The sequence below is a fragment of the Microtus oregoni genome, unplaced genomic scaffold, assembly GCF_018167655.1.
Source record: "Microtus oregoni isolate MIOR12 unplaced genomic scaffold, Mior012 000010F_ref0000083, whole genome shotgun sequence".
Classification (NCBI taxonomy): Eukaryota; Metazoa; Chordata; class Mammalia; order Rodentia; family Cricetidae; genus Microtus; species Microtus oregoni.
The window spans coordinates 22,572,509-22,594,390 of NW_024543069.1; the positions used below are offsets into that span (position 1 = coordinate 22,572,509).

The window sequence follows — 21,882 nt, forward strand, 5'->3', positions numbered from 1 at the left end:
GCTGCAGGAGCTTGTGGTAGAGATCACCAGTCTCCTGGCTGAGAAGGAGGCAGAGACAGAGGTGGAGAAAGAGAACAGGATGAGGAGGGGCAGGAGAAGAGGGACAGAGAGGGAGAGGGAGAAAGAGAAAGAGGGGGAGGGAGAGGGAGAGAGGGGGAAGATTGAAGACCTGCTTTTCCAGCTAGTTCATGCCATTGATTACATCATGGTGAAGCCTGGTCAGTTCTTGAGGTGTCTTTCAGTCAATTCCTAATGCCTCTAAGCACCATACTAAGCTTTTTAAAAGTGGCTTGCTGGACACACCCAGCTCTACACTTGCTTTTCTGACAAAGCTATAAGGTCTTAACCTCTTCTCTGGTTTTGGCTCTTAATTTTCACTATAACCTTGACTAAGAGTCTCCAGTAATAATCATGCCATATTATAGATGCTAGGCTGCCTTGAAATAGCCTATGCTGGGCTATGTACTTGGTCACCTTTAAGATCAGCCTCCCACAAAGTTTCAGGACACAGAAAAATCTTAGGCAAGTTCTTTGCCAGAATGTATCATGAATGGTCCCTATTTCAGTTCACAATAGAGTCCCTATGTTCTCATTATGCAAGGCTCTGTTAGAAAAGTCTGCCAGAAACCTTGTGAGTAGTTTTCACTGTCCACACTCCTACTGATATTTCAAGTTCTTATCAGAATTTCCCATTAGATGCTGCTTGCAGCTCAGGGGCTTGCAGACAAGATGCAGGTAAAATGGAGATGGGATCAGGACACCTTCTATATTCTTCCTCTTTAAACCAGGCTTAAAAACAACTCATTTGAGATTTAAATAGAATTGATAAAATGCCCTCTTGATTTTTCAGCAGTTTTGACTTAGAGCTTTTTCAATTGCAGTGTTTCTTTTGTTTGAATTTCTCCAAATTGACCTGGAATTGTGCCTTCTAGGACTCCCCTAGTCTTCTGATAGTTTTCTAGGAGGTATAAGAGCTGGAACATCTCCCAAACTTGTCCACGAGAGTGCATATTTCTTTTCTCCCTTGCCTCCTGCAGAGTTACACACTCCGAGACCCTTAAAGTCCTCACACAAATTGAATCCAGCCTCTGAGGAAATTGCTGGTGAGAAACAACGCGAAAGACCAAAGGCGTACTTGTTCCTGTTATTATAAGTCTCTCTTAGAAATACAGAGAAGGAACTGCACACACAAGTCCGAGGTGCAGATCTTACGTGAGGATGCTTTCAACATCATTTCTTTCTGTATTTGTTAGAGGCGACTTGTTTGAGTCATTTAAAGAAATAAAAAAAAAAAGCAAGCAAATGAAAATCATCTTTGGTTTTCCTTCTAGCACAACTGGCATGAGAATTAGAGGGAGGCATGCATATGCATAGACCGCATCAAAGCTTGGGATTAGAACGATTCATGATAGGCCATGCTATCCAGTTAGTGTAGCTCCCAAAGCCAGAGAAGCGTGTCCTCATTTAAAACCTACTTGTTTCACCCAAATGTGCGGCAGACATCACGGCAATGCTTTTAGGCAGTCATTTTAAAATTGGAGAGCCAATTTAAACTGCAGACATGATTAAAATTAATAGCACAGCATTTTTGGAAACAGGTGTCTGAGAAAATGATCACTCTAGGTTGCTGAGGACTGGTTACAGACCGACTTCAAGATGACTCTGAGGATCTATCTCATGGTTAGGTTGGGTCCTGTCCTTGACTTGCAGGTCACATTTGCCTTCCAGTAGCTGACAAAGCTTTCATGGAAGCCACATAAAGGGTAATCCACTTCTGCTTTTTCAAATTAAAACAAATTTCAAATTAAACAAGGGTGTAGCATTTCAAATTAAACAAGGCTGTCACTCTTAACGGGAGAAAAGGCCTTGAAAACAGTTTGCACAACTCAGAAAGCCCCACTTAACATTTGCTATCTTAATCTAGATTTAATGTTACTTCTGATCCTTTGGAAAAGTTTGAATCAAGAATCAATCTCTTTCTCTTTTCATGGGTGATTTGCACAATATCAAAGACATATCTAAACATCTTTCCTACATCTTGTCCAAAGCAACAAGATTCTTCATTAATGTTCTTGAGAATGGGTTATGATTATGACAACTGTGGTATTATAGGAATTTAGAATTACTTGTTTTTAAAGTAGCATTCTTTAAATAATAAGAAGGCAGGGAAATTCAAAATCAGACAATACTATGCATGTGTACAGCCTTCTCTGTGTATATGGATTTTCCTTTGGTGAGATACATATTTGTATTAGAAAAACATACAATTAGTTATCTTCATCAAATATAATTGACTTTTTCTAAATTAGATAGGTTATGCCCTGAACAGAAGGCCACTGTAGCATCCTCCCTTCCAAATACCTGTTGCTCTACCTTGTTCTGTTAGCTCCATTTTAAATCCTGTCCTCCTCTTCTGTTTAAACTCAAAACCTTAATAGCTTGTCCCATTTTCACAAAATCTGATTATGTATCCCATATACATGTTTTGTAACTGCCAGCAGGAGCTATCAGGCTATAAAAAATCTACAGAACCGAGGTGTCCTCGTGCACCCGGAAGGCTGTAAATCTAGATAACAAATGGACCTCCAGGAGAAGAGTTAGTGGATGGAGAGAGGGTCCAACAGAATTGGGAAGCTCAGAGAGTGGTATAGTGGGTAGTCACAGCCCGAAGGTGAAAGAGAAGTGTCCTTCCTGAAGAATTCACATGAATGAGCCATACAAGTTAACTGTTATATATTCATACTGCTGGTAATGATCCGGCCCTAGGAACACCAAGACACATTAAGCTTGCTTCTGCAGCTTCCCCCTGCAAGGAACTTGGGAGACACTGCACTTACCACCAGTAAACCTCCATTTTCTTAGCTTTCCAATACAGGGAAGTGTGTTCCTTAAGGGTTGTTGAGAGCGTGTAATAAGCTAACACACATTATGTTACCTGGCACACAGTGGTCCTTGACACATGCTGGTGTCTTTGGCTTCCTAAGGAAGATCCACAATCCTAGCTGTCATTTAGAGAACATTAGGAGCTCCATCCTGACCAGTATTGATCATCTTTGAAAATTAGCTCTCTATTCTTATTATTACTACTGTTGCAGTCATGTTTGTGAACCTAGCCAGATGGACACTTTGACGAACCTTCTTCTGGATTCTATGCCACATCTCATAAGAAGCATAAGGACTGGTCTTTGTGCTCAGGGAAAGCTCGGTTTAACTAAGGATTAGGCTGAACACGTAATACTACAATAAACACAGGCTACCATAAAGAAGCAAGCGATGAGATGCATGGAAGGAAAGAAAGAGGAAGCAGTGTGGATTCGGCCAGTCTAGGCAACTAGCACCTTCACAGATCTGGGGAAGGAGGCTTCAGCATGGGATATTATAAGCCTTAACTGCTCAGTGCGGAAAATCAACTTTGATCCCAGAATAATGCAATGATAGCTACAATGGTAAAGTTGGAGGGGAGTTTTACCAAACACTGGAAGTCAGGAAGCTCTTGGTCTGTGTAATCTACTGTTGGTTTTGGACAGTTGTCAGAGCGGAATGATTGCACTGTGTTGAACAAGGCTACAGAGAGGACAAGAGACCGGCCAAGACTGTGGGAGAGTTAACAAGAAGAATATGAGTGCATGTAACCAGCAATGTAACAGAGCTAAATGTTGGGGTTCAGGTGAGCACAGAGGAAAAGCTAAAACTCAGCTTGGGAGGTCAGGAAAAGGCTATGAAAAGGAAGCCATATCTTAGCAGGGACAAGGAATGTCTGAGTCACCATTCTAATGCTGTGAAGAAACACCATGACCAAGGCAACTTCCAAAAGGAAGCATTCCATTGGAAGCTTGCTTACAGTTTTAAAGTATTAGTTCATGATTACCATGGTAGTTTAGCATAACCATGGGAGATAGGCATGGTATTGGCACAGTAGCTGAGACCTCATCATGGATCCACAAGCTGTAGGCAGGGAGAGAAAGACTGCGCCTGGTGTGGGCTTTTGAAACTTAAGCCCACGCTCAGTGACACGCCTCCTCCAACAAGGTCACACCCCCTAATACTTCTAAAACGATTCTATCAACTGCCAACCAAGCCTTCAAATATGTGAGCCTACGGGCACCCATTCTCATTCAAATCACCACAGAAAAGATGAGTGAGGTTTACTCAGGTAAGGGATATGAGGGTGGGAGGAGCAGATGAGGCATGAACACTCAGGGCCTAGAATACGGCCAAGTCTTGTATGCTAGGGTTAGGACCCCAAAGCTGTTCTGTTCAGCTCAAGTCAAGAGACATAGGTTGAAGCTGGTGAGTTAGGTGGATGGCTAACGGGAAACTATTTTGAAATAGTGTTGAAAATTTTAGACTTTATTCCAAGATGTGCTTGCTGGTGAATACTTTAAAACTTGAGGTTGACGTGAGTACGTTTTCTTAGAAATCTCCTGTTGGCGGTAGTATGGGGAGTGGTGTGGGGTCACTGACGGCTTTTTTTTTTTTTTTTTTTTTTTTTGTAGCCACAAAGAATCAGAAAGGGAAAATAGAAAGAATGTTTGCCTCCTTTGTCCACAGCAGCAATCTGCCTTTTGGTCCAAGATCACAAGCTTTGTGCTTAGGGCAAGGGAGTCTGATCTCCACCATCTGCCTGGAGGTATTTCTCATTCTACCTAGGTACATGGGTAAATGGCTGCTCCACTTCTGTCTGCTCCAACTGTACCCAGGAATTAAAGGAAAGCTGGTTTTTATCACAGAAAGCAATCATATAATTCAGCACCAGGAACTGCGGAGAAAAAAAGCACCAGAGAATTATAGTGATTGGACTTAAAATTTGCTGAGAGATCCATGAGAGGCTCATGTTCTGTGAAAACGCAGGCGATAAAAACCATCGTCTTGACCCCAGGATAGCTGGGATTTTGACAAAATTAAAAAGCTCTCTCAGGAGAGGCTCTGTTTAAGGTCTTGAGGAACAGGAAATACAGAGAGCAGACACAGGGGTGGTGAGATGTTTTCAGGTTTCACATGGCAACTTGCCTGTTTGTGGGGAGCTCTGCATTTCTTTCCTCTTCATGTTGGGCAGGATAAATCTGATCTAATCTTGCACGCAGTGCATTTTGCCATGTTGACAATGAGACAACAGAATGAGACACCCGATCATTCATGCTATGCCAGGATTCTGGAGAGTATGAAGCCTAGAAGCAGCTCATGTAACAGGATCTGCACTGATAACATCTGTTTAATATGCATGATTAATAAAAGGCTGATTGCATCATGCTGATGGAATTCCAAACCAGCATCCCAAATGCTGCTTCCCTACAAGATATAAAGACCATCTGAGGAAGGCTTTCTTATAAGATGAACACAGCAAATATTGGGAAAGCATTCAGAGGAGGAAGGAAGCCATTCTGGAGTTTGCTAAAAATAACACGATTGTGCTGAGACAGGAAATGAGAAACCAGAGTTCTCCATCCCTTCCATCACAAAGAGAGGCCCTCCCTTCTGAAGCACTCCCTTTAAGACACAAGAAGCCATACTTGAGAGAGAAAAATAAATCGACAACTCTCTATTATTGTAGACAAAGGATTCTTTCTTCTGTTCATTCACAACTGTAACCGAATAAACAAAGGACAAGTGGCACAGGTGCTAAGAAATTTCTGCAGCAGGGCAAATGCTGCATGCTCTTGCTCGCATGAAGAAGGTAAGAACACCGACTCCATAGACATGATTAATAGAGGCTAGGAGGAGCAGGATGGAGAGAGAATGAAGAGAAGTTAGTAATGGGTACCAAAACCCAACAACGAAACAGTTACAGACTGGTGACCTGGCCCAGTGGCTAAGGTGTTGGCCATACAAGAGCGAGACCTGGATGGGTGGGTACGGCCGTCTGTCTTCATTGGCAGGTGTCCTAGGCAGCTGGCTCGCTAGACTAGCTGTCGAACAGATTCAGGTTCAGCCAGAGAACCTGCCTCAGTCAAAACAGTGCAGAGAAACTGAGGGAGACCCCTGTCATCAACTTTTGGCTTTCCTGCACAGACGTACACTGTGCAGTCACACACATGTGCACCCAGACACATGTAATCATGCATACCCATCTGGACACCGCACATACACATTGACCCACGAAAAAAAAAACAGGTGGGAAGAGTGAGTTATAATGTTCTACAGTGTAGTAAGATAAAGAGTTCTCAATCATTTATGACATATTTTACATATAGTAAATGAAGAGGCTATAGTTTCGGAAGGTTTCACGTTATCCCAGGAAGATTGTGAATTCAAGGTCAGCCAAAACCTCATAGCAAGGCCTTGAGTTAAATTTTTACGAAGAGGCTTGTAGAAATGACTCAGGGGTTAAGAATACGTACTACTCTTCCAGAGGACCCGAGTTCAATTCCCAGCATCCCGTCAGGTGGCTCAAAGCAACCTGTAATTCCAGCTCCAAGGAATGTGAGTGACCCCCTTCGGCCTCCGCAGACACCTGCATGCACTTGTGCAAACACACACACAGACACACCTAATTAAAAATATGAATCATTAACTTTCTTCAGGAAGGAAAGAATATAGGGAAAGGATGAATATTTGCATCCGACCCTGTGGGAAGTGAATCCGTGGACAAAGTCTGGTAAAAGGGAGCACGGTCACATGGTCATGAAAGAAAATCATGAAGAGGCTTGGCGCTGCTCAAGAAACGGGCTTTTACTAGAACATCCACCCTGTGTAAAGCGATTTGTTTCCTGCACAATGCGCAGAACAAACCTCTTGCTTGTTGGCGCATTTAACCCATTATGGAATCTTATGTAAATACTAAATGTCAAATGTCTGAACCAGAGGCAAAATCTGAACCCTTCCAGGAAACACAAGTTAAGAAAAACAAAGCAGTTTGGGGAATTTCACAGGAGTCTTAGATAGGGCGCAATGATGGGGGAACAGGAGACAGGCGGGGAAGGGCTTGCTCGTTATCCGACAAGGGGAAGCATCGTCAAGGGTCCCAGCACCAGAGCAATCAAGTGGAGATGTGAAGGACCATGGGCTGTAGAAAAGCTGAAGGAGCCTGCAATTAAGAATTCTAAGCACTCAGGAGGCAGAGGCAGGCGCGGATCTCTGTGAGTTTGAGGCCAGCCTGGTCTACAAGAGCTAGCTCCAGGCACCAAAGCTACACAGAGAAACCTTGCCTGGAGAAACCAAAAAGGGGGAAAAAGAATTCTGTCTGAACAGCCTCTCTCTAGCCTTCCAGATCATGAAGTGTGGAGACACAGGCTGTCGAACACTGCTGGAAAGCTTGAGGTGTGCACCAATACGATCCAGCACTCATCCTGGCCTGTACCCGGTTTCTGCTGGAAAACATTAGCTTTCCTTGGGGGAAATTCTCGTGCGACTACAGGCGTACAACACTCTCTTCCCTCTATTGCTCCTTGAGTTGTCTCCCGATGCAAAGCAAACGAAAAGTTCTGTCTGAACAGACGATGTCAGTGACAAGTGTGAAAATGTTTCTACTCCGGATGGTGGCGGAGTCAGTGGAGGTAGGTTAAGGCCGCCACAACCCACTGAAGCTTACCGACAGAGCAGACTGAACTGAGCCGGCTTATCTCTTGGGGTTGGTGTGGAGAATGGGCTTCACTGTGAGAGCGCCAAGAAGAGGGAAACGGCTGGAGATTCTAATTCAGGCGTTATATGTAGAAAGCCAGAGGAATCTCACGCCCTAGAAAAGAGACAGTTTTCGTGGCGCATGACGGTTGCTTGTTGCGATTGTTTTGCTTTTTAGGGCAGGGTTGTGACTGTATGCAGAGCCTACTGGTTGTCATGGAGCGGGAAATACCTTGTGGAGGGAGAACAGAACCGAGCACAGCCTGGTGCAGGCAGTGGCCCCTTCTTAGGAGTGTTGTCAGCCCCATGCCTCCCAGCAACTCCCACAATGCCAGACTGGGGAGGAGGCAAGAAATGTGGGGTGTGCCGGAAGATCGTCTACTTTCCTGAGGAGCTCCAGTGTGAGGACAATTCCATAACCTCTGCTCCTTACGCATGGTCTGCATGAAGAATCTGGGCAGCGCCACCGTGGCCGTGCCTGAAGAAGAGATCTAGCGCACACGGTGGTATGGGCCAGTAGGCTATGGCTAGGGGCAGGGCTCCGGCACACTGAGCACGCACAAGGGGGAGTCTCTGGGTGTCATGAATGAGGAAGTCCCCTGGACACAGGACCACCACGAACCCCAACACATCCAAATTTGCCCAGAAGCTTGGCGGCTCTGAGCGCTATCCTGGATGCAGCCAGGCAGTCTATGCTGTAGAGAAGGTGTTTGGGGCTGGGAGGTCCTGGCGTAAGTCCTGCTTCCAATGTGCCAACTGTGGCTAAAGCCTTGAGTGGACCACCCTGGTGGAAAAATCCACTGTAAAGGATGCTATGCCAAAGGCTTTTGGCCCAGAGGTTTTGACTTTGGAGAAGGAGCTGGTGCCTTGGTCCACTCAAAGAGAGGCCACTGCTGCCTGTATACCCTGCCTACTCCTGTGTTTTTTGTCATTAATCCCTCCCCAGAAGCCTGGGACACTTCAAGATTCTCTTGCTCAGTCCTGGTACACATCACTGACTTGGACTTGGGTATCTAGTTTCTTTTAGTTTAGGGGTCTGCCTGAGCTCCTACCCCACTAAGGGTTTCCTCCTGCATGGCACTTGATACCACTAGCTTTAGGAGACTTCTGTCTAGGTACCCCTTTAGAGAGCCCATGTTTCCTCCCCACATACTTCACCCCCACAGACCTCTGTTCCTAGGCCAAATGTCCACCCTCTTCTGGCCGGGACACCTGAACCCGCATCTTTGGAGCCCAAAGGAGAAAAACAGCAGACCTGAAGGGAAGAAGGCGGAGCCAGGGTTGAGCTGGGGAAGGCTGTGGTGTGTAAGATCCCAGAGAGTCTCCTTTGGGAAGGAAGCTGACCTTCTTAGTGCCCTCCAGAATAAACCTGAGGCATCTCAGTCTGTGGGGTCCCCATGGGAAGCAGGGGTGCTGACAGGGTTGTGGGTCACAGGAAGGAGCTCTTTCTCTGGCCTCTTGCCTTTGAATGGGGAACTGGTATTGTCCCACCTGGAACGAAGAACAACCCAAATCATAGGATCTGAGTCTGGAGGCTGCCTGACTTCTGTAGGTTTCAGGTTCCCTGTTTGATGGGGAAAGGAAGATCCTAGTGAAATATTTTGAACATACATTCACATTTATCAGTGGTCCAGACCTTGGGGTGGTTAATTCTAGTCCTAACTCTGGGTCTGCTGACTGGGAGGGACAGTTTCTATGTCAGCATAGCCCAGGGTTCTGCTGTGTTCTAGCCACTCCCGATAGTTCCTCAAATGTGGAGAGAGGCAGAGGAAGCCTGTCTCCATGTCATACCTTTTTCCTCTGCCTTCGGTCCTCACTCCTCCCCAGCCCAGACCCATGTCCTGCTTCTCTCCCTCCAGCCTTCTCTAGGGACCTTCACTAGCTACATTGCCCATCCTTTGCAGGCTCCAAGGTCAGGAGCTGAGGGAGGAAAGAGAAGGTCCTGGCCTTGATGCTTCCAGGAACTGAAAAGACAATGCTGTACGGCTGTTCACTACGAGGGCTGTAAGCACGGGCTGTGTTGAAGCTGATTTCTCATCTGGTCAATAAAGCATCTTAGAACTGGAAAGAAAAGAAAAGAAAAGAAAAGAAAAGAAAAGAAAAGAAAAGAAACAGCATTGCAGCCCATATTGACCTGGAACTCACAGTCTGGTCTCAAGTTTGCCTCCTCCTGCCTTAGCCTCCTAAACTACTGGGATTATAGGCGTGAGCTCATAGGCCTGGTGAGGATGAGCATATTTTGGAAAGTTGACCCCTGTATTGTTTTTTCGAATACACATTTAAATAAAGGACACCACAAAGCTGTTGTTTCAAAGAAATTGTGATTATAATCACAATAAAGCAATTATTCATTTAAAAGTGAGCCGAGTTAAATGAAAGACTGTGTTAATAACAGCGTATGTCATCTATGAATTTGGCGCAAATTATGACAGCTGACAAGTGATAAACTTTCAGAATCTATCAATCTTGTTTGACAGATTAATTAGCTATTCGCTCGTGAGAGAGCAGCGATGTTGGGAAGACGGGTCAGCAGGGAGTAGGGGTAGGGAGGCTTGTCCACACTGAAAGCGCTGTTAGCCTCTGAGGGTTTGGAGAATTTGGTGCCTCAGAGGTCACAGTGAGTGAGGAAGGGAGGAAAACGGCACAAGCGTGACGGAGAAGAGATGCTTGTCTTTAGAAGACATCCTATCTTTTACGTGGTACTGGGCTGGCTCACGTAAGATGCCCTTTCCTTCTTGGTCACACAAAAAAGAGAGGCTTATCAATGGCCAGAGCTTGTCTTTGGGGATGTCTTTGTAGTGGAGACAGACACATTGGATGGTCTTGTGAAGCTGTCTCCAAAAGGGTTAGAGCTGCTGGGTTCTGAGAGTTCAATGGCAACCAGCCTAGGTGGCTAGGAACCTTGCATTTCTGCAATAAAATTCTGGGGATATGATACACAACAGCCTCTCCTCACTTACCATATTGTAAAAACATACTATCTTTGGAAATAATACGTCATTTACAGAGGAAGGTAACCCTCAGAAAAAGCAGCAGCAGAGGCCTCTTACGATGCAGGGTTTGGTGCAGACAGACACTTCTAGAATGACACCCCCAACCCCCCAAATCAAGCTGCCCTGTCCCTGGGTGCTGAACAGAAATCCCAGCCGGAAAAGCAATCTTCTCCTCTCTTCCAAGGTTCAGCAGGCAGAAGCACGAATCGCCTCAGCTCTGAGTGCATCTGAGCTCCAGGCAGAGAGGAGGGATTTCCAGCCGCCTGGTGCAGTGTCCTGAAGCGCGGACTGAGCGCAGGGGGCGGATATTCGTGACTTGACTGTGTCAGGCCAGGTGGTGACGGGTTCTGAACACCAGCGTTGCCTGCTCGCAAGTTAACCACTCACATTTGACTAATGCATCTAACGCCCTTTAGAGGAACTGCGCTTTGTACCTCCTGCGACGCCAAACTGTACTCTCCGAGTTTGCATCTTGTGATTAGGTCATGCCAAGCATGCCAAACTGGGACAGGCACTGTCTCTGTGGGGCCTGGGTGCACACTGCCCTCCCCACACCATCATTTCATTACCTTAAGGGTAGAAATTTACGCCTCCAATGCTGATTAACAACTCTCCTCCCATCGTAACAAACTCCACTCCGACATCTTATGTGACCACTACAAGAGCTTTGTGATACAGAAGAAAAGAAAGGCTCCAGACACAGACACAGCAATCAGAGATTAGTTATAATTCCTTCCAGCTCTCTTCTGATTTATGTCCTCCTTCGTTTCAACTAGTACCTGATTAAATAAAAGTTCCAAAATTTGAAATGTATTTTAAGGATTTAAATATATTAAACTTTTAAAAAATGTGTTTTTCTATGCTGGGCCATAGTGGCTCATGCCTTTAATCCCAGCACTTGGGAGGCAGAGGTAGGTGGATCTCTGTGAGGGTGAGGTCAGCCTGGTCTACCAGAGCTAGCTCTAAGACAGGCTCCAAAGCTACAGAGAAACCTTATCTTGACAAACAACAACAAAAAATGTGCTTTTCTTACTAGAGACATTAGGAGACTCTTGATAGAACACCCTTTTCTTTAAGTGAAACCTCTTTCCTAATATAATAGTTTTATTGTCTTAGTGAGTGCTCTATTGCTGTGAAGAGACACCATGACCATAACAACTCTTACAAAGGAAAACATATAATTGGGGCTGGCTTACAGTTCAGAGGTTTAGTCCACTATCATCATGACAGGAAGTGTGGCTGCATGCAGACAGACATAGTGCTGGAGAGGTAGCTGAGACTTCTACATCAGATTGACAGGCAGCAGGAAAAGGGAAAGAGACATTGGGCCTGGCTTGAGTTTCTGAAACCTGCAAGCTCATCCCCAGTGACATGTTCCCTCCATTAAAGCCACACTGCCTAATACCACCCTCCCTGATGACCACGCCTTCAAATCCATGAGCCTATTGGGGCCATTTTTATTCCAACCACCACATTTATCATCTTCAAACTTGGGTTAATTTTTTTTTAAATTAAAACAGCTTAGGAGAAAACTTTGTTGCACCACACATCTCAAGTATTTTGAGAAAAGGTTGGCTTATCAAAGTCAGAAATTCCTGCTAAACAGGAAGTGTCCCCAGTGGATTGGAGTACAACATCCCAAAGCTTCGTTGCAATTTTGTCAAGTTAGAATTCTTAGGCGCACATAAGTAGCACAGCTCAGTCCAAAAATTTCATCTGTAGCCAAAGTGCATGTATTAAATTTGCCCCACTAATCTTGCCTGACAGCATTGCTTTTCCTGCCCTACTGCTCAATGTCACCATGATTTGCACAGTCCCTCTGAAACAGGGATGATAGCCATCATCAAATACTTCTAATAATAGGAGTTGTATGATGATTAACATGAATTAATATTTAAGAAGTGCTTAAATCAACACCTGCCACCTAATAAATATTTATTAATAGTTATGTTTAAAATATTTTTACCTTTGACACATCAGAAATTACTATGGATTTTTTTTAATTTTTATTTTTTTATTATTTAATTAAAAATTTTCACCTCCTCCCCTCCTCACATTTTCCCATCCCCCCCCCCCCCGCTCCCCCATCCCTCTCCAGTCCAAACAGCAGTAGGGATTCCCTGCCCTGTGGGAAGTCCAAGGTCCTCCCTCCTCCATCCAGGACTAGGAAGGTGAGCATCCAAACAGAAATGTGTAGCCCAGGCTGGCCTCGAACTCGTGATCCTCCTGCCTCTTCCTCCTTCAGTAAATCCTACCGGTGTGCACCACCACAACCGGCTGGATTTTCTGTTATTGCAGACAGTAGGGAAGTCACAGAAAGACTTGAATCAACTTCTCTTGGGTAATAAGATTCAGAAAAGGGAGTACTAACATTTTCCATAATTCTTTATAAAACACAGGTTTTTTGAATGGCTTGCATCGAGAAATGAGGTTTTGCCTTAGGAGTCGAGGTCAAAGCAGGAGTTCCTCTATGCTCTGATGTGTGGAACACACCCACATTCTCTCACATCTGCACTCCCAGGAAACCAAAAGGCAGGAAAACCTACAGGTCTCTTCTGTACACTCAGGAGAAATCCACCTTAAGCCAATTTTTTCCCTAATGACTCAGATCTCCAGGGCAACCCAAGAACTTGATCCAAAATTTATTATTTGTTTTTAAATGAAATCATGATGATCCAGATGTCATTTGTCACCTATCGAGCAATCTTACACCTATCACTTCTTCCTGCTAAACATGTCCACTCTTGGACGACAAGAATGACGACCTTTACATTTTTTTATGTGAATGTGTGTGCCTGAGTGTGTGTGTGTTTTCACCACATGTGTGCAGTACCAACCAAGGCCAGAAGAGGGCAGCAGCTCTCCCAGGACTCGAGTTAGGGATGATTGGGAGCAGCCAAGTTGGTGAAGGAACCTGCGTGAGCAGCAGGTGCTCTTAACCTCTGAGTGGTCTCCCCAGCACCAGTGTGAGAAAACTTTTAATGAGAGTGTGCATTAGAGACAGAGGTCCAGTATAACTTCTCTCATTCTCCAGGACTTTGTAATTTAGTTCTTGGGCTGGCAATGTGGCTGCAAGAGGCAGCTGTACTATGCTGGAAAACAGCAGAGATTTGCTTTGTGTTAAAAAGAACTAGTGTTCAGATAAAAAAAATCTGTCCTCTGAGAGGGCATGATGAACAAATCAAGTAAGTTTACAGCGCTCGGCACTAATGATAAAATGCGTACTTTTTGAGTGACAGGTGATGTTTTGGGATGAGTGTAATACAAAAAAACCCTGACAATCAGAGTGAGCACACACCAGAGACTGAGAGAAGGCAAACGATGCATCAAAATGAGTCTGCAGCCCAGAAACTCAGAGTCATTAAAATAGCCCAAACATCAGAAAGCCGAGAGCTTCCCTGCTGTGCAGATTGTCAGTCTGTTGCTAAGTGCCACCTGCACGAGGATGCTGGGACTTGGGGATTTCATCCCCGGGAAAACCCTGTCTGTTTGCTGCAAGTGTGTGGCTCTACTAATGGTATCGAGGTTTCCTTTTTAATTTGTACCAATTTAAATTGTATCATTTAAACAAGCTCTTCTTTCTCTTTAAATTGCATCATTTTAAATGAATGCGTGTGCCTGTATATCTGCATGTGGATGTGTGGACATGCACATATGAGTGCAGATGACCACTGAGGTTAGAGGCATGGGATCCCCCAGAGCTGCAGTTTTGAGCCAACGTTTGGGTGCTGGGAACTGACCCCAGGTCTTCTGTGGGAGTAGTATGTTTTCTTTACTGCTGAGCCATCTCTGCAGCTCCAGGGTCTGCCCTTCTCTGTCAATTGCGCATCACAGCTCTCTCCTAAAAGACTCTGGACAGCATATTCTGCCAATGTCAGTTTTTACCATCTCTCAAATAATTCCGTGTCTATTAATTCTTTCTTAGTTATTGTAGCCATGTTTTCAGTTACTGAGAAACCAAAAGCCCCCGCTGTCACTGTTATCTGGAGCTTTGAAGAAACAACTCAAGAACCCAGAAGTCCCAAATCCACCTTCCTGGAACTCATGCCACTCACTTTTATTACAGAATCTAAAGCAATGAGGCCATTACCTGGCACCACTTTTCTGTCTGTTTCACAAACAGCAAGCACATTCTCTCTTTCCATACTAATAGTGTGGGCATATTACAAATTTATTTGACTTTTGTAAACTTGAAAGACATTTGATCTCATTCTGTTTCTTATAAAATACCTTGTGTGTACACAACTCTAGGACAGACGTTTTTCTACTACTGATTGGTCCTCTCACCCCTGATCTCCCACGAGAACTCTCCCACTCTGGTCTTTGTTCCTCTATGTAGGCACCACACCTTTGGCCTGTTGTTTTTAACATTTTTCTCTTTTTCAGTGGTTTTGGGAAATTTGGGATTTGTCTCACTCAGTTTTCTTCTCATGTATTTTGCCTGTGACTCGGCAAGCTCTTCCATGTGTTGTGGCTTTAGACTTCCTATCAAATTTAGACGCCATCCAGCTATTTCTTCTTTTATCTCCCTTATTCCTCCCTGCCTACCAGTGACTTTAATTACATGTACATTAGGCTGACTAAGGAGGCCCATGGTCCCTTCCTGATGCTGTCAGCTCTCTTTGTTGCCTGTAGTTTTATTTTCAGATATTCCTGCTGGGCTTTTACATTCACTGTCTTTGCCACTTGAATTTATATTTCTTTTCTGCAATCATATCTAGTGTGGTTTCCCTCTCTGACCACAATGTGTCCTTTTCTGGTGTTCAATTTTGGGCCTTTTTGGAGATTTCCTCAACATTTTAATTTTGTTCTTTGACTATATAACCTGTAGTCGTAACAAGTGTTTTAACTTATTACAGCTGCTACTTCTAACACCTGTTAATTCTGGGTCAGCTTCAGTTGATTTTTCTTTTCATTGCAAATCTTGCTTCTTTTCATGTATGATAATTTCTATTGAATTGGGGTTTTTGATACTGGCTACTTTTGTATTCCTAAGAATATTTATGGGTATTGTTCTGGAAGGCACTGTCATCACTTAAAAGAAGGCTTTTTCCTTTCAACTTCTGCTTTTTAAGAATTCTTACTCTGAACAGGCCATTGCCATTTGTAGTCATTTGAATGAGAATGGGTCCCATAGGGTCATGTTCTTGACTGCTTGACCCCTTGCTGGTGGAACTGTTTGGGAAGGAGTAGATGGTCTTGTGAGTGATGACATTTGGTGAGGTGGAGTAGAAGCAGGAAGTGACAGGGAGGCTGTGGTTTTTTTTTTTAAGAAGGCATTCTAGAAGAGTTGGTGGGCAGGCAGCAGGTGGAAAGGAGACTGAAGGTGGCCAGGGAGTGAGCTGTGAGGGTATCTGGGAAAGAACAGCTCAGAGAGCAGACGTCTCAGGCAGGGGTATGCGAGGCCCATGTGTGAGCTGTGGGAGAAGTCGTGGCCTTGTCAGTGCAGCCTGGGTTTTCCTCACGTCATCTCTCACCCTCATTGTTCTCACTGCACAGAGCAGCTACATAGGAATTACTTGTTTTTATAACATGGTATTTGACCCCTTTTCTCTGGGATATAGTTAGCAGGGTGATAGTTCTGAAAAAAAAAAAAAAAACAGTTACTTGTGCTTGCTTTCTTAGGACAAGAAAACTGCTTCTTTAGTAAGTTTAAAACATTCAGGAAGTGATCTGATTGGGAGCTTCTGCCACTGGTGTGATGTCCCATGACACATGGGCCTTCTGCCTACTGCCACTCACACACAGAAGGCCATGCTGGATCTCTTGCCTCGAGGTCCCCCACTATTAAATCACAACACGTATCTACCTCATTTATCTGTTTGACATGTTTATTACCTTCTGTGTACTGCATACTGAACGATATGCTCAATGTATGACTAACATCGGCCCTGACACATGGATGCTTTCTTATCTTAGATTTGGATTCTCTCCACCCCCACCCCCAAAACCTCTCCTGGTTTTTGGTTTTTTGAGACAGAGTTTCTCTGTGTAACAGCCCTAGCTGTCCTGGAACTAGCTCTTGTAGACAAGGCTGGCCTCGAACTCACAGAGGTTCTCCTGCCTCTGCCTTTCGAATGCGGGATTAAAGGTGTGCGCCACCACCACCTAGCATCTCTCGGATTCTTAAAATAGCCTAAGCAACAGAAATTTTTCTTTCATTCATTATCCTAAATCCCTACTGCTGATATGTCTTTTCTCTAGGCGCTTTGTCAGCTTCTCAGTAAAGAAGCTCTCACCTTCTCCTCTCTCCCATTTTCATAGCGCCTAGCATAGTAGAAAGAAATTAGATAATTGTCAATAGGTGTATTTAATTCCAAAGGTGTTTCTAGTAACCTTCACAGCAGCCTTCCCACAGTTTCCCTTCTGAGTTCTATTTAATAACTCTTTCCTTTCATGAAACAGATACAGTAACCGAGGCACCTGCGCGATGAAAGAAGCCACCAGCAACCTGAAGGTGTCGATAAAAGATCCGTGGTTTCCTTTCTCCTTGCAGGCGGTGGGACTTAGATTTGTGTGGAAACGTGGTTTCCTTTCTCCTTGCAGGCGGTGGGACTTAGATTTGTGTGGAAACCGGTGCTGATTTGGAGTGATCAATGTGGCCCAAGGAGACAGTGTCTAGTGCTGCATTCAAGAGAACATTCGTCATGCTGCTTTCTCCGGAAGGGAACAAATGACTATCCCATTGCTAATGACTGACAAGACACACCTCCCTCGTCCCAAGGGCTATGAGACATCTCTTTAAAATTCCATGGCACCTGTGAATTGCCTACAGACCTTTCCTGGCAAAACACTGGCACTCTGCAGCTTGGATCCAGCCAAACTGAGCTCCTTTCTGCTCAACCATGTGAAGCCCTTGGCTAACTTCAGAGCGTCTGAATTTTCTGCTCTCACTGTCTCAAGTGTTCTTTGCTCAGCTCTGCAAATGCTCCCTTGCATCATTCAGCTCGAAATTCGAACCCCTGCCTCCGCACGCGGCCCTTCTTAAACCACTGTTATTGGAAGATGCCCCATCCTGCAACAACTTGTTAAATTGCTGCCCTTCAACCGCTTTATTATTTTAAATAATATTTATGTCAATCTAGCTTAGCAGGAATCTGGGACTCGGTGAAAACACGGTTAGAGAGTGAACAAATATTTCATTGTAAAAGCAGCCACATATGTTGTTCCCAGTGCTCAGTGTTCACCGCCCTTACCCATGCTACACCCGCGCTACACCCTCGCTACACCCGCGCTACACCCTCTCTACACCCTCGCTACACCCACGCTACACCCTCGCTACACCCTCGCTACACCCGCGCTACACCCGCGCTACACCGGCGCTACACCCACGCTACACCCACGCTACACCCTCGCTACACCCTCACTACACCCTCTCTACACCCTTGCTACACCCTCGCTACACCCGCGCTACACCCACACTACAATGAAGAACGCACATAAATCACTGTGTATTCTTGCCTTTCCATCATTTCTAGATAAATTATCAGTGTTTTTATTTGAAAAACAGGAGCAACATACTTTAAGATGAAAATGTCCTATTCTCCCAAGGTCCATTCTTGATCTGGTTTTGCCCTTCGGGAACCTGAACTTCCTATACTGACCTTACAGTTACCTGTGCAATGAACCCTGGTCATCTTTCCATCATGACAATGGCCTCCTGGGGTTTAGGGTTCGTCATCTGTGTTGTGACTTACAACACAGAAAGTGTGGGCATCTTCAGAAAGCTGCACTGTGCTAACATGGATGCACTAGTTAAGGTCATGTGACTAGAAAATGAGGGTCAAGGAAGAGGTAGGTACAGTGACAATGTTCTGCCCTCAGAATGCTCTTGAAAGGTGACTCTGTGGCCATCATCTTTTTAAAAAGCAACAATAATTTATTATTTTTATCTTATCTGCACTGGCATTTTGCCTGCAAGTTTGTCTGGGTGAGGGTGTCAGGTCCCCTGGAACTGGAGTTACAGGCAGTTGTGAGTTGTGATGTGGGTACTAGGAATTGAACCTGGGTCCTCTGGAAGAGCAGTCAGAACTCTTAACTTCTGAGTCATCTCTCCAGTGCCTGGCTATTATCTTTTTTAGTTGTCTTTCTATGTAGCTAAGGCTGATCTTAAACACAGGATCCTCCTTCCGTAGGTAGGACGGTGTGCACTACCATGCTTGTCTCCTGGGCATCCTAATGTCAGTGTCTCTTTGGATGCAAACAGTGAGAACAGACTTCAGCATCGTCACAATGACCACAGAGTGATAGTGGCTAGTGTAGAAAGTCAGGACTGTCCCCAGTTTGGAAAGCCACCTCCATTGGGCTGACTCTCAGCTTTCTCTGAGCTGTCTTCAATTCCTCCTGTCACTTGGCTTATGTTTGTAAATTACATATTTAATTTTAAGGTTTGTAATGCTATACGAAAAGCTATGCTTTGATATGGATAATTGATTTTTTACGAAAGAAGAGAAGCTCCAAACTTGCATTAACTATAAGGGACGGAGGAAGAGACGGAAAAGGAGTGTGGGGAGAAGAGGTACATAAGGGGAAGCAGGGGTAGAGCAAGGAGGAGGAGACAAAGGAAAGAAAGGATCTTGAGAACATGACAGTATAGACAAGATATTTGCCAAGCTCGTCAGAGAGGCACACGTGTGCTTGATGTGCGGACATCTATGCCTTATTGTCCTGGACCATGGATGTCAACAGGTGGATGTTACTGATAGACACTTGAATAGGCCTGAAAGGAATGACATCACACAGGGTCTTCCAGAATCAGACCCCTTGGTTTTTTTTTTTTTAATGTCTGCCTGAGGCTAGTAGCCTGCCCATTAGAGCACACTACAGCTATGGCCAGAAGTTGCATAGGGGATGACCAGCTGTCTTAGTTAGTGTTACTGGTGTTATGGTGAAACTCCATGACCACAAGCGACTTAGGGAGGAAAGGGTTTAATCTATCTACACTTCAGGTAATAATCCATCACTCCAGAAAATCATGTCAGGAACTCACACAGGGCAGGAACCTGGAAGCAGGAGCTGATGCAGAGGCCATGGAGGAACACTGCTTACTGGCTTGCTCCCCGACGGCTTGCTCAGCCTGCTTTCTTACAGCACCCAGGACCACCAGCCCAGGGTGGTTACAGTACCATCTACAATGGACTGGGCTCTCTTCTATCGATTACTAATTAAGAAAATACCCTACAGGCTTGTCTTCATGCTGCCTAATGTTATGGAGGCAATGTCTCAACCGAGGCTCCTCCCTCTAAATGACACCAGCTTGTGCCAAGTTGACATAAAACTAGCCAGCACCTCAGCCTCAAGCCCCTACTGTGTCCGTTTGTGAGAGCTTGTTTCCTTTTATGGGTCTCAGTTTCCTCACTTGAGGAACCACCATCTGCCACAGTTGTGGGAGTCATACGGGAGCCACATGGGAGACAGAATGTTGGCATCCATTCGGAGCCAAACAGGAGCAGGTTATCTTTGTGCTGTGGTGCAGAGGTAGACCGCTTTCCTTTTTGCCAGCTCTGCCAGTGGCTTCAGTGTGTCCCTTTGTGATGGCTTCAGCTCTGTTTTTTAACGGCCATTTCATTTCAACTCAGGGTATAGAAACTGCTTAAGGATCCTACCCTCATCTGCTGCTTCCTGAGTCTAGATTGGAGATGCTGACGCTCATGAAACATAATAGTGGGGCTGCAAGGCCAGCTGCTTTCTAGAATATCACATAGGGTGACCTCACATTGCCTACAGAAGCTGAACACTGCTCACAGGTGACCTGGCATTTCTGTTCATCCTCATTCTGCATACTAAGTATTTCCACCAGTCAGAACCAAGCAAGGAGGGTGATTTGTTTTGCCAAAGGTCCCATGGAAAATTGTTGTTCTTGCTGACAGAAGAAAAAGGCAGAAGATCAAGGCCATTTATTTCCCATTTTCTGCTAAGATGTAGGTGTTTCTTATGCAAAAAGCAAAAACGATATTATAAGAGCATGTTGCATTTGCACATGATTCTATGGTTTGAAAACAGCTTAAATTACATAAGAAATCATGAATATATGCTCATTAAAAATTCAAACAAAATGATATAGAGAGGCAACTACTCCCTCTGGGAAAGGAAAGGTATATGCAATTTCTGTCCCCATGACTGTGTCTCAGATAACTTAATTATAAGCTGGGGAATTTTTGGTTCAGTTTTATTAGTCTCTGTGGCTACATGGCCTCATGTTTTTGGGGTGACCTATGGAGAGGCAGAGCATCATGGATGACATGAATTTTCCCACCCTCTCTGTACCTGGAACTGCATCACCCTTGGGTAAGTCATTTCTCCAATGGCCAACATTTCATAGCTTTCTTTTTGAGACAGGCTATCACTAAGTTCAGCTCACCAGCCTAGAACTCATGGTTGGTCTTCCTCCATCTCCTAAGTGCTGGGATTGCGGACACATGCAGGCCACCATGCCAGGCTCCTCCCAGCCTCCTATGAGAACATTCTGAAGGGAAACTAAAGTGAATTCAGATGAACCAAGGTTAAGTGAGGAAGCCCTCACTGGTGCTCTACCTAGAGGTATGCGGTTTGAGACAGCTCAGGACGCTGATTGCTGTTTCCAGGTAGAGGCAAACCCTGAGCTATAACACACACTGAACCTTTCCTTTCTGTGAACCAGTGCTCCGTACCCAGGCATTGATGAACCCCTGAGATGGTGCTGAAGAAGGGAGCAGATTTCTGAGGATATTAAAGACAGGTGGTCTATGCCATTGCTGGGCATTTTGGATGTTGGCACCAGCTCTTGGTCTTGCATCTTCAAGGGCTAGTGACAGGTGTTTCATCCGTTTGGTTTTCTGAGAAGGTTAGATGGTTTCATCTGCAAAGACTGTAGCTGAGAAGGGAAGGACTTTCTTTTCCCGGCTGTGGCAAAAACTCCGTGTCTTCACTCTCTTTAATGTAAACACTGAGGGAAGAAAATAAGGCAGATGCAAGGCCAGGTCTTTGATCTCACTTCTTGACTTGAAAACTCTGTGGGTTCACACTGCTTGTCATGGGTTCACACTGCTTGTCATGGGTTCACACTGCTTGTCATGGGTTCACACTGCTTATATGGGTTCATACTGCTTGTCATGAGTTCACATGCTTGTCATGGGTTCACACTGCTTGTCATGGGTTCACACTGCTTGTCATGGGTTCACACTGCTTGTCATGGGTTCACACTGCTTGTCATGGGTTCACACTGCTTATCATGGGTTCACACTGCTTGTCATGAGTTCACACTGCTTGTCATGAGTTCACACTGCTTGTCATGGGTTCACACTGCTTGTCATGAGTTCACACTTCTTGTCATGGGTTCACACTGCTTGTCATG

The 21,882-nt window shown here is 44.9% G+C and overlaps 1 pseudogene; it reads left to right on the forward strand.

The window, feature by feature from the left end:
- The first annotated feature begins 7,885 nt into the window (after positions 1-7,885).
- LOC121453039 lies at positions 7,886-8,574 on the forward strand (annotated as a pseudogene).
- The last annotated feature ends 13,308 nt before the right edge of the window (positions 8,575-21,882 follow it).